Source organism: Lagenorhynchus albirostris, chromosome 11 (assembly GCF_949774975.1).
Source record: "Lagenorhynchus albirostris chromosome 11, mLagAlb1.1, whole genome shotgun sequence".
NCBI lineage: Eukaryota > Metazoa > Chordata > Mammalia > Artiodactyla > Delphinidae > Lagenorhynchus > Lagenorhynchus albirostris.
The window spans coordinates 71,746,489-71,758,655 of NC_083105.1; positions in this window are offsets into that span (position 1 = coordinate 71,746,489).

Below are 12,167 nucleotides of genomic sequence, written 5' to 3' on the forward strand. Positions count from 1 at the left end.
AGATGTATGAAAATGAGAACATCTGAAAAAATGTTTTAGGACAAAAATTAAATTGAATAGAAAATGCCATCCATAAATTATATATGTAGATGTTCTGGGATAGAGGGAGCAAGTTCAAATTGGGATTTAAGAAGAGAAGATCTAGTCTGTGCTGAGAAAGGTAGAGGGGATTGACAATTAGAGGAATCCCTGATACTGATCAGCTGGACCTGAAAACTAGAAGGGCCGACTCCATGGTTTTGATGATGCCATCTGCTTCTCATCTGCTCCCAGTCACTACCAAGCAAAGACTTCAGTAGCCAGAGGGAAAACAATCTTTATTCCCTCCAGAAAAGCAGAATAATCCCAAGAAAAGGGAAAAGTAGCCAAACATCCCTTTCTTTCTTCTTTATTCACTCACGCCTCTGCTAATCTAAAGGAAAAAGCGATGCCTGCCTTCTTCGAGGGCCTCCTCAGTAAATACTGAATGCTTGTACTCCATGCTCCCTGCTCCAGAGAATCTCCTTAGTCTACTTACTGAATTCTTAAATCATTTTGAAAGTGGGAAGAATTCCACAGATTTAAATATTTAAAATTCATTTTCCTATTTAAGGTAACACATTTACTGAAGGCCAGGCATTTTTTAATCTGACATCAGTGAAAGTATCAGATTTTTCCCTGTGGGGCAGAGACCTGGAGAGTGGACAAACAGGGGACACAGGAGCACTGAGGAGAGGGCTGTTCATGCCACGAACAGAGAGGGAGGTAACAAAGGACTGACTTCACAGACAATAATTTTTCCAAAACCCAGCTCTGATTGTCTCAATAATTCACAAATAAAGACTGTACATTGAGGACTTTTCTCCAACACAGAAATTAAAAGTATAGCTAAGAGGGAACATTGCCACCATTACTGCTGCCATTTAAGACATACTTTTCTTTATCATACATGACTTCATTGTGAAGGAGATTTGGTCCTGGAGCACCCATTTATCAGGTGATCATTATGACATAATTATTCTTTTATGTGCTTGACTGTGAGCTTAGGTATGAAGGAGACCAGAATGAAACATTAAGTTACCTAGAGACTTTTGGGGGAACTAAGAATACACAGAAGATAGAAATTTTCTATAAGTCGGGTTTAGTAGGCAATCCTATAGACGTACCAAGAAAGGCAGGATTTCTTTTAGCTTGGGAGAATCAGGGAAAATTTCATGGTTTCATAGTCTAAGGGCTAGACCAAGGCTTGGACTTGCAGAATCAGGGAAGGATTCCAAGTGGAAAATGCATTATGAATAAGGTCAAATGCAATTTCAAATATTTCAATGTCCTCTCTCTTTCCAGATCACTTCTTCTAGTAGTGTGATTATAACAAACTACTGGTTCCCACTCAGAATGATAATGCATTGAGCCTATTTACCTTTCATTCACCCTCACTTTCCTCAACAATTCAAGTACCTTCTTCCTTGGTTTAAAGTCTGTGGTCAATCATTATCATTCCCTTGCATGAACCCTCAGTTCCCTTGACCCTCTCTATACTTGCTTGGCAAAACCACAACCATGGCTTAAATTAGACTCTTTCCTTTTCTCTACCTATACCAGGCAGATGAACATGATAGGGTAAAAACACATCGTCATGCTATCTTGTCTCACTTAAATTCATTACCCCAACTGGATCTTTAAGACAGTCAGTTATACTTTGTAGTCCCTTTGCTTCTATGCTCTTCTGCTTCATATTTTTTCTCTTCCCCAATAGCCAATATCTCCTTCCCATCCTCCCTCTTGTCAATGACATTACTTCTAAATTTCCTAAGAAAATAAAAGCCATCAAAAGAGAAACTCTACATCCCCATGCAAGCACACCTACTGGTATTTGTACCCTGAACTCTGCCTACCTTCTTATTAATACAGATGAACACTATGTGCTGCCACCTAAGCTTGACCTCCCATTTCTGTCCTGGATTCCATCCAGGAGAATCATGCCAGGAATTTGCTCATTTCTATCCGTATCATCAAGGTTTCCCTCCTCTTTTGGCTTACTCCCAACCATATAAATATATGCTGTTATTTGTCTTTACTTAAAAAAATGAATAAATATAATAAAACAAACAATTTTATGGTATCTGAATTATATCTCAATAAACCTGCATTTTTAGCTATTGAACTCACTTCCCTCCAGTTCTATTCCCACTCCTCCACCGCCCTTAATGGTTAAACTTCACAAAGGAGCTACCTGTGCCAATTGACTCTGGCTTCTGACATTCTCTTGGAATGGACTAACTCCCATTGTTTTTGCTTCAGCACTGCACACAATGTGCTCTTGTCAAGAACACTGGATTCTTTTGTGAATCCAATGGTCAGTTTTCAGTCCTTATTTTATTGACCTCTCAACCTCATTTAACACAGTTGATCAATTCTTCCTTCCCAGTACACCTGACTTCTGTGATTCCCAGTTTTTTCCTGCTTCATTTGTTACTCCCTCTTCTGCCGATTCCTTCTCATCTACAAGACCTCTTAACACGAAGATCTGGAGGCTCAAATTTGAATCTCTTCTTTTTTTCTAGCCACTTTACTTCCTTGGTGACTGTACCCAAGTTCTATGGATTTACAAGGCCCACTCCATCAGCCCAAACTCTGATCTCACCTCCAAACAACTCGCTCTTACCCTCTTTCCTCCAGCCTCAGAGGCCTCTCTGCTGTCTTTGGTGAAGCTCACCAGACAGAATCCCATGTCAGAGCCATTGCATTTGCTGTTTCTCTCCCTGGAATACTCTCTCTTCGGCTATCCACAGACTGTGCTCGCTCACCTTATTAAAACTGGAGTTTTAATGACATACTTTGCAAATAGCTAGCGTCCACTTCTATATGTTATAATTATTTTCCTCCAGAATAACTCTTTTCAGGGTTATAATTAAACTTTAGCCTTAAGAATTAAAGCCTCTCTATATGTAAAACATTTTAAGTTATGGATAATTTGCATATATTTTAAACAGATGTCCAGAAAGATGGTTAGATAACATAATTATTTGTCACTATTACTATTTTTACACTATTAAATTTAATATTAATTAAAATTAATATTCTAATTTCAAAGTAAATTAAAAGCACTTTTACATTTCTTCTAAGTTATTTTTACTTTTAAGCAATTGCTAATTCTTCCCCTAAATACCACCCCCTCACCTCATAAATCTTTGCTCAAATACTATCTTCTCATGGACACCTTCCCTGAATACTTTAAATTACAAACCTCATCCCATGGCACTTCTTCCCTCTCCCCTCTTTCCGCTTGATTTTTTCTCCATAGTTTTCACCACCATCTAATGTATCCATTTTGATTTAATCTGTTTAATACATTTAACTATTGTCTGTTGTTAGTTCTAGAATGTAAATTCAATTAGGACAGGTATCTTCATGTCGTTTGTTCACTGCTGAGTCCCAGTGCCTAGAAAAGAACCTGGCACATACTTGGTGCTCAATAAATACTGAATGAATGATTTAATGAATAATTTTGGGGGGGGCTCAAAAATAAACATTACATTAAATAATAATGTCAATAATAATAATCATAATTAGGTGTTGGTACTGAAGCTATTTATATTGAGATTCACTTCAACATAATATAGCAGGCATTCAGTTAGACACATTGTACTGAAACAAAGAAAATCTTGATGGTTAAGAAAAAGTTCCCACCATTTGAACCTTCTAGTCCAGATTTATTCTCAGTTAATAACACAGGGAAAATGCTATACTAACAGTATTATAGTTTTGTTTGATTTCACCAACTCAGATTTGCCTAGTACTGAAAAATTGTTACAAAGTTTTAAGATGTGTCCTAGAATTTTTTCACTATAAGGTTAATAACTATAGATAAAATTTGGTTTACAGTGGTGCTAAAAGTCAAGAAGACAATAAAATGCCAGTAAACTATATTTATATATGTGGTCTTGGTATGAGTTTTTTTTTCAATTTTCATTGAGAACCAGATAATTCAATGCTTATGCATGAAAGCATGTAAGCTACAAACCACATTTGTTTGACCCTAGTGCCTCTCTCCTCCTCAGACCACTCCTTTTAGGATTTCACTTCAGGTTATTCTTTTTTACCTTCTAAAGTTTCAAAGTATCCGTTATTGATATTATAAGAGGAAAAGTATTTTTAAAGGAATTGAAACTATCCACTTAGCAAATGTTAAATAGTGTTCTTAAAATAATTTTTCTAGGAGGTAGACCCATTTTTGTTCTGGAGCATCTCATTATGTAGCTCCTTTTTACAAGGAAATTAAGCACTTTAACTCTTTTGTAATAGTATATTGTTTGGATAAAACCATGTAATAATGCTAAAACATACACTGCATAACTACGGTACATAGCTTGAAAGCACATCCAACAAAAAGAACAATAGTCAAATGTTTCCTTCTTGATTTTAAAGGATGTGGCTTAAATGTCTGTACACATAATGATATACTGCCAGAGGGAAAGTCAACAGTTGAAAGAACAATAGCATCAGGGTGGGCAAGATAGTTTGTTTTATCAATAACGTTTATTCCAGAAGCAAACACAGAAAATGTTAAACAGTGTCTCTTTGGATTGTGGAACAAGTTCCCTACTTTCATATATTATTACCTGAAATTATATTCAAAAGTTGAGTGTCTGAAAATTAGAAAATTTTTACTATATGGGAAGACTCATACCAAAAAAATAATACAATTGAATTTTTAAATGAATATTATTCAGTTATATAAATAATTAAACTAATATTTAACATTAGATATAGACAATAAATAATTTTCTACAGTAAATTGCCACCTCCAATTTAACTTCCCCAAATTTTCTTAGAGTAATACTTAGTAAGCAGAAGAAACTGGTAATGTTGGAACAGACTTTCAGATAGTGATTTAGAGTAAATGAGAAATTTTGCAGGGTTCTGAGCAGGCTATTATAGTGACCTTGATACTTACAGCTATTATGTCAACTTCTTTGAATAAAATTTTAAAAGGAATTTGAACACCGACCTTCTCTTGATAAAGAGGTTTATAATAAACCATAACCCTGACTATAGCTTTATGTCTTCTCTCTGCATTTGTATCATTGAAATGGTTTCTTGTGCTCAATCTAAAGCATATTTTCAAAGATCCCTCTACCATTTGTCCTTTAAAATTACCCCCTCACCCCATTTATTGTATCAATTCCCTCTTTCTAGCTTTCTTCTACTTCTTAACATGCACTGCTGTCTTTTCATTCTTGTTGCACTTCTTAGTTAGGCATACTTCTCAACCCACTTCCATCAGCTTTCCATCCTATAAACCCTGTCCTCTAAATGGTCACCATGGACGGCTTCAACACCACATTTATTTGCTGTATTCAGTCCTGATAGATCCTTATTGAATGTTCTGTCTCTTTTGATTCCACTGATCATCTCCTCCTTTAAACTGTCTCCTCCTTGGGCTGTCCCCTTCTGTCTGTTCTGAATACAGATGTGTTCCAGAGCCTTCTTTCTCCAATGTGACCCTCTTCATTGGCCATCTCACACTTTCACATTTTTAAATCATGGTGCTATAGAATGAATTGTGATCCCTCAAAAATTCATATGTTGAAGTCCTAATCCTTAGCACCTCAGAACATAACCATATTTGGAGATAGGCTCTTTAAAAAGGTAATTAAATTAAAATGTCATTAATGTGGGCCTCAATCCAATACAACTCATGTTCTTATAAGAAGAGAAAATTTGAACAGACATGTGTAAGACAATCTGAAGACACAGGGAGAAGATAGCCATCTATAAGCCAAGGAGAGAGGACTAGAGCAGTCCCTTTCCCCACAGCCCTCAGAAGGAAACAACCCTGTCAACACCTTGATCTTAGACTTCTAGCCTCCAGAACTGTGGGAAAATAGATCTCTGTTGTTTAACCACCCACTCTTTGGTACTTTGTTATAGCAGCCCTAGCAAACCAATACAGATGACCTCTCAACAGATCACTTCCAGATCTGCCTTTGACCCATAATTTCTTCTGAGTCTTGGATCAGCATTCACAACTGCCTACTGAACATTCCCATCTGTATGTTTTACAAGAAGCTGAAATAAATGTCAAAAATGAAATAATCATCTGCCCCATAGCTGCTACGCTTTTCTACTTTCCAGTATGTCTTAATACTCAACACTCTAAGCTTAAAAGTTCAGAATTATTTTACATGTATAGTCTTAATTGTAATGTTAAAACTGAGTAAGGCAGTATGTGGTGATGTTAACTAGAAATGAGTGATACATTTCATTACCTATGAATCATTTATTCCTTATCAAACCATATGCCCTACTGACACTTGACAGACTGGGGAAAAAAAAATTAAACCCAAAGAGATAAGAACTCCAGAAATTTATGAAAATTTTTAGCATATGTTTTCAGGACAATGTTACCTCATTAAGTGCAAGTAATTAGTGTGACCTCTTTTTAAATTGAGAGATAACATGCATGAGTAAGTAAATAAAATATAAATGTGTAATCTAAGAAATTGTTATACAACAAAACCCCATCTAATCAACAACTAAGTCTAGAGATAGAACATTTTCCAGCATCCTAGAATCCCCCACCTGCCTGCTTCTCAATCATAATTCCTTTCCTCCTTTATAGAGATGATCACTCTCTTGACATTTGTAATCACCATTTCTTTACTTGCTTATAGTTTTGCCATCTATCTATGCATCCTTAAACAAGAGTTCAGTTTTTCTTTTCATTTTTGTATGAATGGAAGCTTACTGTGTATATTCTTTGTGTTTTGCTTCTCTCACTCAGTGTAATGTTTGTGAGAATCACCCAGGTCTTTTTATTTGACATTCTGTCTATGTGGAGATATCTTTTAATTTATCTAAATTTAGATTCTCAAGGTTTCTTGTATAAAAGATTGGTATCTTTCATCAGTTCTAGCCAGTTCTTTGCCATTATCTCCTCAAACACACCTCTCCCCTATTCCTCTTCTGATAGTCCAATCAGACAAATGTGAGAAATTCTTACTCCATCCTACAAGATTCTTGACTACTCAGTATATATGTTTGATCTATTTTGCTATCCCTGCTGCATTACAGAAAATCTCTTTGGATTTATCTTCAAGTTTATTAACTTTTTGTTCACCTGTCTAAAATGCTATTAAACTCATCTATGACACTTTTAACTATAATTATTATATTTTTCCTTTTTAGAAGTTCCACTTGATTCTTTTACAAATCTCCTTAGTCATAATTATGGTTTCCTGAACCCTGAAGAAATTGTCAAGTTTATCTTTGTTTCAGATTCTGTTTCACAATTCTACAATAATATTTGGACTCTTAGACAGCCTCTGAGTTGATCCTGAAGCTTCTCTCTCATGTTGTCTTCTTTTCTTGTAGGCTTTGTTTATTAAACTGTACACTGCTTATTATCTTGAAAAACTTACTTATGTTATTTAAGAGAAAGGATAAATATCTATTCCTCCAGAGAATATGTAAGTTTTCTTTTTCCAGGCACCTAATCAATACCAGTGGAACAGCTTTCAATAGTCTCTTGATGTTTTTTGGAAACACATGTCATGTAAATTTGGTCTGTAAATCTATTACGAATTCAGAGTTACAATATCTCAGATTCTTTTATAACCACCTTGCTATGCTCAGCACCAACACAATTTTACCTGGAGGGAGAGGCTGCAAATTGTGGGATGAGTGAAGTCTGGTTTACCTTTATTCGAAGAGTATACTTCTTTGGGGTTACAGCTTTATTTGAGGAGTGAATCTACAAGTAGATTCCCCATGTTGGGTAGGACTTCATTTATGTCTTCTGTCCCTATAAATCCTTCAAAACCTCACCCCAATTTCACCAGAATTAACAAATTCACTCAAGCAATTGGTTGTTTACACATGTATTTATTACTTTCAAAATATATCAGAATTTTAGTTATCAACCATAGATGTTGTTCATTGCCACCCAGGATCCACTCCCCCAGTTGCTGGGAAGGTTGTAAACTTATCTGACAGCCTGCTCCTAGAGATGCCTCTGCTGAAAGTGTTGAAATGCCCAAGGTTACTCTGCCTTCTTCAGGTATCCCACATCTAATAACTGACCTGGGGCCCTCACCCCAACCTAGGACAACCCTAATGTAGAAACTTCACAGGTCTCCATGAAGTTAACTGAGGCCCTGTTATGTTTGTGACAACACTCAATTTCTCCTTTTACCCGTTGTGCTTGCTTCCCCCCTGCTCCCCCCGACCACGTGTGGATTCAGGGAGCACAAACTGATGAACTTCCTGCACAATAATTTCTATCTCAGAGTCTGCTTGCCAGGGAATCTCACTTGCGACATCTTTTTGCAACTGATTTTATGTTAATTCAATTCTTGTGAGAGAATAAACTTGTATGATTTCAGCCCTTTAAAATTAAATGATGACCTTAATGATGTATGGGCCCTTTTATGGTCAGTTTTGTAAATGTTCTTTGCATTTGAAAAAAAAGGAGGGAGGGATAAATTAGGGGTTTGGGATTAACATATACACACTACTATATATGAAATAGGTAACCAACAAAGACCTACTTTATAGCACAGGGAACTATACTCAATATCTTTTAATAACTTATAATGGAAAAGAATCTTAAAAAGAATATATGTGTGTGTGTGTGTGTATATACACATATATATATAGCTGAATCACTTTGCTATACACCTGAAACTAAGACATTTTACATAAAAGTTTATTACAAAATAAACTTGTAACTTTGAGAGCTTATGTATAAGTTTGTTAATTCAAGATATTAAATAAAATAGAGTGAAAAAAACACATACGGTAAAGATATTGGTTGCCATGTTCTTCATATGTCCATCATGTCAGTTATTCACTGTGCTGTTCAAACCTCTGCCCTCACTCATCTGTTCTTCTTCTGTCTAGTTGCTCCATTATTGAGAGAGGTATGTTAAAATCTTTCACTCTGTTGTCTAACTATTCCTTGTAGTTTTGCTAATTTATGCATACTATCTTACGGAAAAACCCAAATGAACTTTTTGCCAACCCAATATTTGAGAATATGTGATTATATAAATTTTAATGCATATTGTGCATATAAATTTAAAATTTATGTCTTTACGGTGGATTAAACATTTTGCCATTATGAAATAATCCTCTTTATTTCTGGTATGATGTTTGCCTTTAAGTTTTTTTGTCTGACATTAATATTGCTGCCTTGGCTTCATTTTTGTTATTAATTGTATATATGTATTTCAACACTTAAATATACTTAAATTTTAGACGTATCATATAATGCACACATGGATTTTTATTGTCTCAAAATCTTATCAAGTGGATCATTTAATTCATTTACATTTTATTTAAGCACTGATACATTAGGTTTTATACCTATGAACTATTTTTTATCAGTCCCCTTTTTTTGTTTCTATTTAGTCATTTCTTACTTTCATTTGGATTGAAAAATATTTTGTAATTTATTTTTTCCCCCTCAACTAATTTGGGAATTATATACTCTGTACTTATTCTTTTAGTGGGTACTCAAGAATTGACACTATATACATTGTCAATATATACATATATATCTAACAAAATCTAAAGACTTTGCTTTCTCCCTAGCTAATTCCAGGACTTTAAACACTTTTCATTTAATTAATAGCTTGGGTGATTTTTTAAAAATAATATAGAGGATGCGAATTTGGGTTGTAACTCCAGGAAGGATGACTTATGGGCCTTCCCAGAAGCTTGCTGTCCCCAGTAGGGAGAGGATGGGACAGTTCCGCTTCTCGCTTACGGAGACGTATCCCTTCATGTTCCAGCCCAGTGGGAATACCTGTCTATATTTGATTCCTGACCTTGGAGTGTGTTGGGATTTGTCCTTTGTCCTTCAATCCTTTTGAAGCTGAGAAAACTGTCGCTATGTTCACTAGGATCAGCAAATTCTCACAGGAAAAACGGCTTTGGTGTTCTGCTTAAGTCTTTGTCTTCACCTTCACTTTAATTTCAGCTTGATACTTCTATGCCATCTTACCAGATCTTTTCCTTCTGTTTACCTAGGCTTTTTAGTTTTCAGCAGATGGACTTCTCCAAATCATTGCCAACTGGAAACAAAACCAAAGCCAATTTGTTTTCATACTACTTTTATTAACACAAAGTCAGTTTCTCCCAGCTTCCACTAAATAAATGCTAAGCAAATATTCAAAGTATTAGTTTGACAGGATGCCAAGTTACTAGCTTTCTCGATCTCTGATACCCATGATATATAATCCAGAGGCCTTAGTCTGTCACTCAAGTAACACAGCAGAATGAATAATCAGCAGAATACTGGCTCCGTCTACCAGCTTCAGACGTCAAAATTCACCTTTCTCTCATCAACAAATATAAAGCAGCTAACAGTTCTTTTAGGTTTGGGGATAAAAGTGATAAGAATATGCTTCTCACAACAACCGTATGTGATAGTATTTTTGTCCCTTTTGACATCTGAGGACACTAACATGAAGACAGATTAAGCAACATGGCTGGCACAAGGAGATGGGGTCAGGCCCAGGAGCCCAGAGCACATCTCCTAACTTCTACAAATTTTTTGAATCTGACACATAGAACAAAAAAAGAAATTTTAAAAGATTAATTCTGCTGTGTGTGTAAACTTTCAAGGGAGATTTTTCTACATGTTTTTGACAGGTAGGCCTTCAACTAGGGATTGAAGACAGGTTGACTATTTCTTTACTTTTTCCATTATGTGCAATTCTGCTATAAAAATCTCCTTCAGTCACTGTTTCAAGTTATGTCAGTTTTCTCTCTTCCTATTTACATTACCTTGAAAATGTAAAAATTACTTAAAGGAACAATTAAATAATTTATAGACCAATTTATATCATGACATTTAGAAAGTAAGTCAACACCTGGAGAACCATATTCTTTAATATAAAGTCAATAAACCAAAAAGTAGAGGTAAAGAGTAAAATGTCAATAGTTATGGATGAAGGACAACTTATTTATCTGTAATTGACACATACTAATTATCTTTATGGAACACCAAAATGTACAAAATAATTGAGGGCATTTTATGAAAATGGGATTGAGTTGACTTAAAAGACTAACATTTCACTAAGGGTATTGCTACATATTGTTACTACCTGTGTTTACTTTTGAAATAAATATATATCAGTGAAGACATTCTATTGTATGTGGCTGAATTTATGTTCATGTTTGAAATAAAATCTCTCTCACTAAACAAAGATACTCCCACCTTTATTCAAGAATTCTAGTCACATAAAACTGAAATGATCTCATTTATTTTATAATCTCCTACTGCAAGAAGAAAGAACTGTCCAGAAATTATCAGAAATTCATAGAAGGTTTTGAATGCCAAATTAAATTTCCCATATATAATTATGTGCCAGGAGCATTGTGCTAGCCAGTAATGTAGCTCAAACATAGTGGATATGAAACAGATACTTTTTTAAAAAACCCATATTGTAGGAGGGGAAGGGAGCAAAGAGATGTTGAGTGTAATACATGGAAGTTACATAGAAAAAATAATTCTGTGCTAAGGCAGAAGAGTTTTCATTGGATGATCTTCCACCACACCGCTCTCTCTACTCCCACTCCTACCCCACCCCCCAACAACAAAAAATCAGAGTAATCTCACTCTACTCTGTACACAAAACATTACCCAGCTCAGAATAGGGATGTACCATCTGGAAATCAGCAGCCACAGGCAATTCATTGGAGGAGAGAAAATCATAAACCCTATCAAGTACACTGATCTTCATATTAAAAATTAAGTATGTCCATAGTTAATACCATTGACAGAGTTGCACTTAATATGCTTATTTCAGTAAATACAGAAAAAAATCCTGTTAACTCTTTGCAAGTACCACTTTCATTTTGACACGAGGAAATCCCCTTGCTGTAATAGGCCGACATGGAATTTAGACCAATGTAGGATAGAAAAGTAAATCAGTAAGCAGCAATAGAACTGACAAGAAGGTAATCTTTTTTGCTACTTCTGTTCTGTTTCATCAATATATCTTACCGTCCAGATGAAAAATAAATAGTTCACACATAATCAATAATGCCTGCCAGAATTAGATTCAGAGAAGCTCCCTTTTCTTTATATCTAAACTTCCCTCAAAGTATATTTTCTGTTAAGATAAATGCTTATGTTTTGATAATGATTAGCAGTTTACACTAGGGTTCAAATCAGA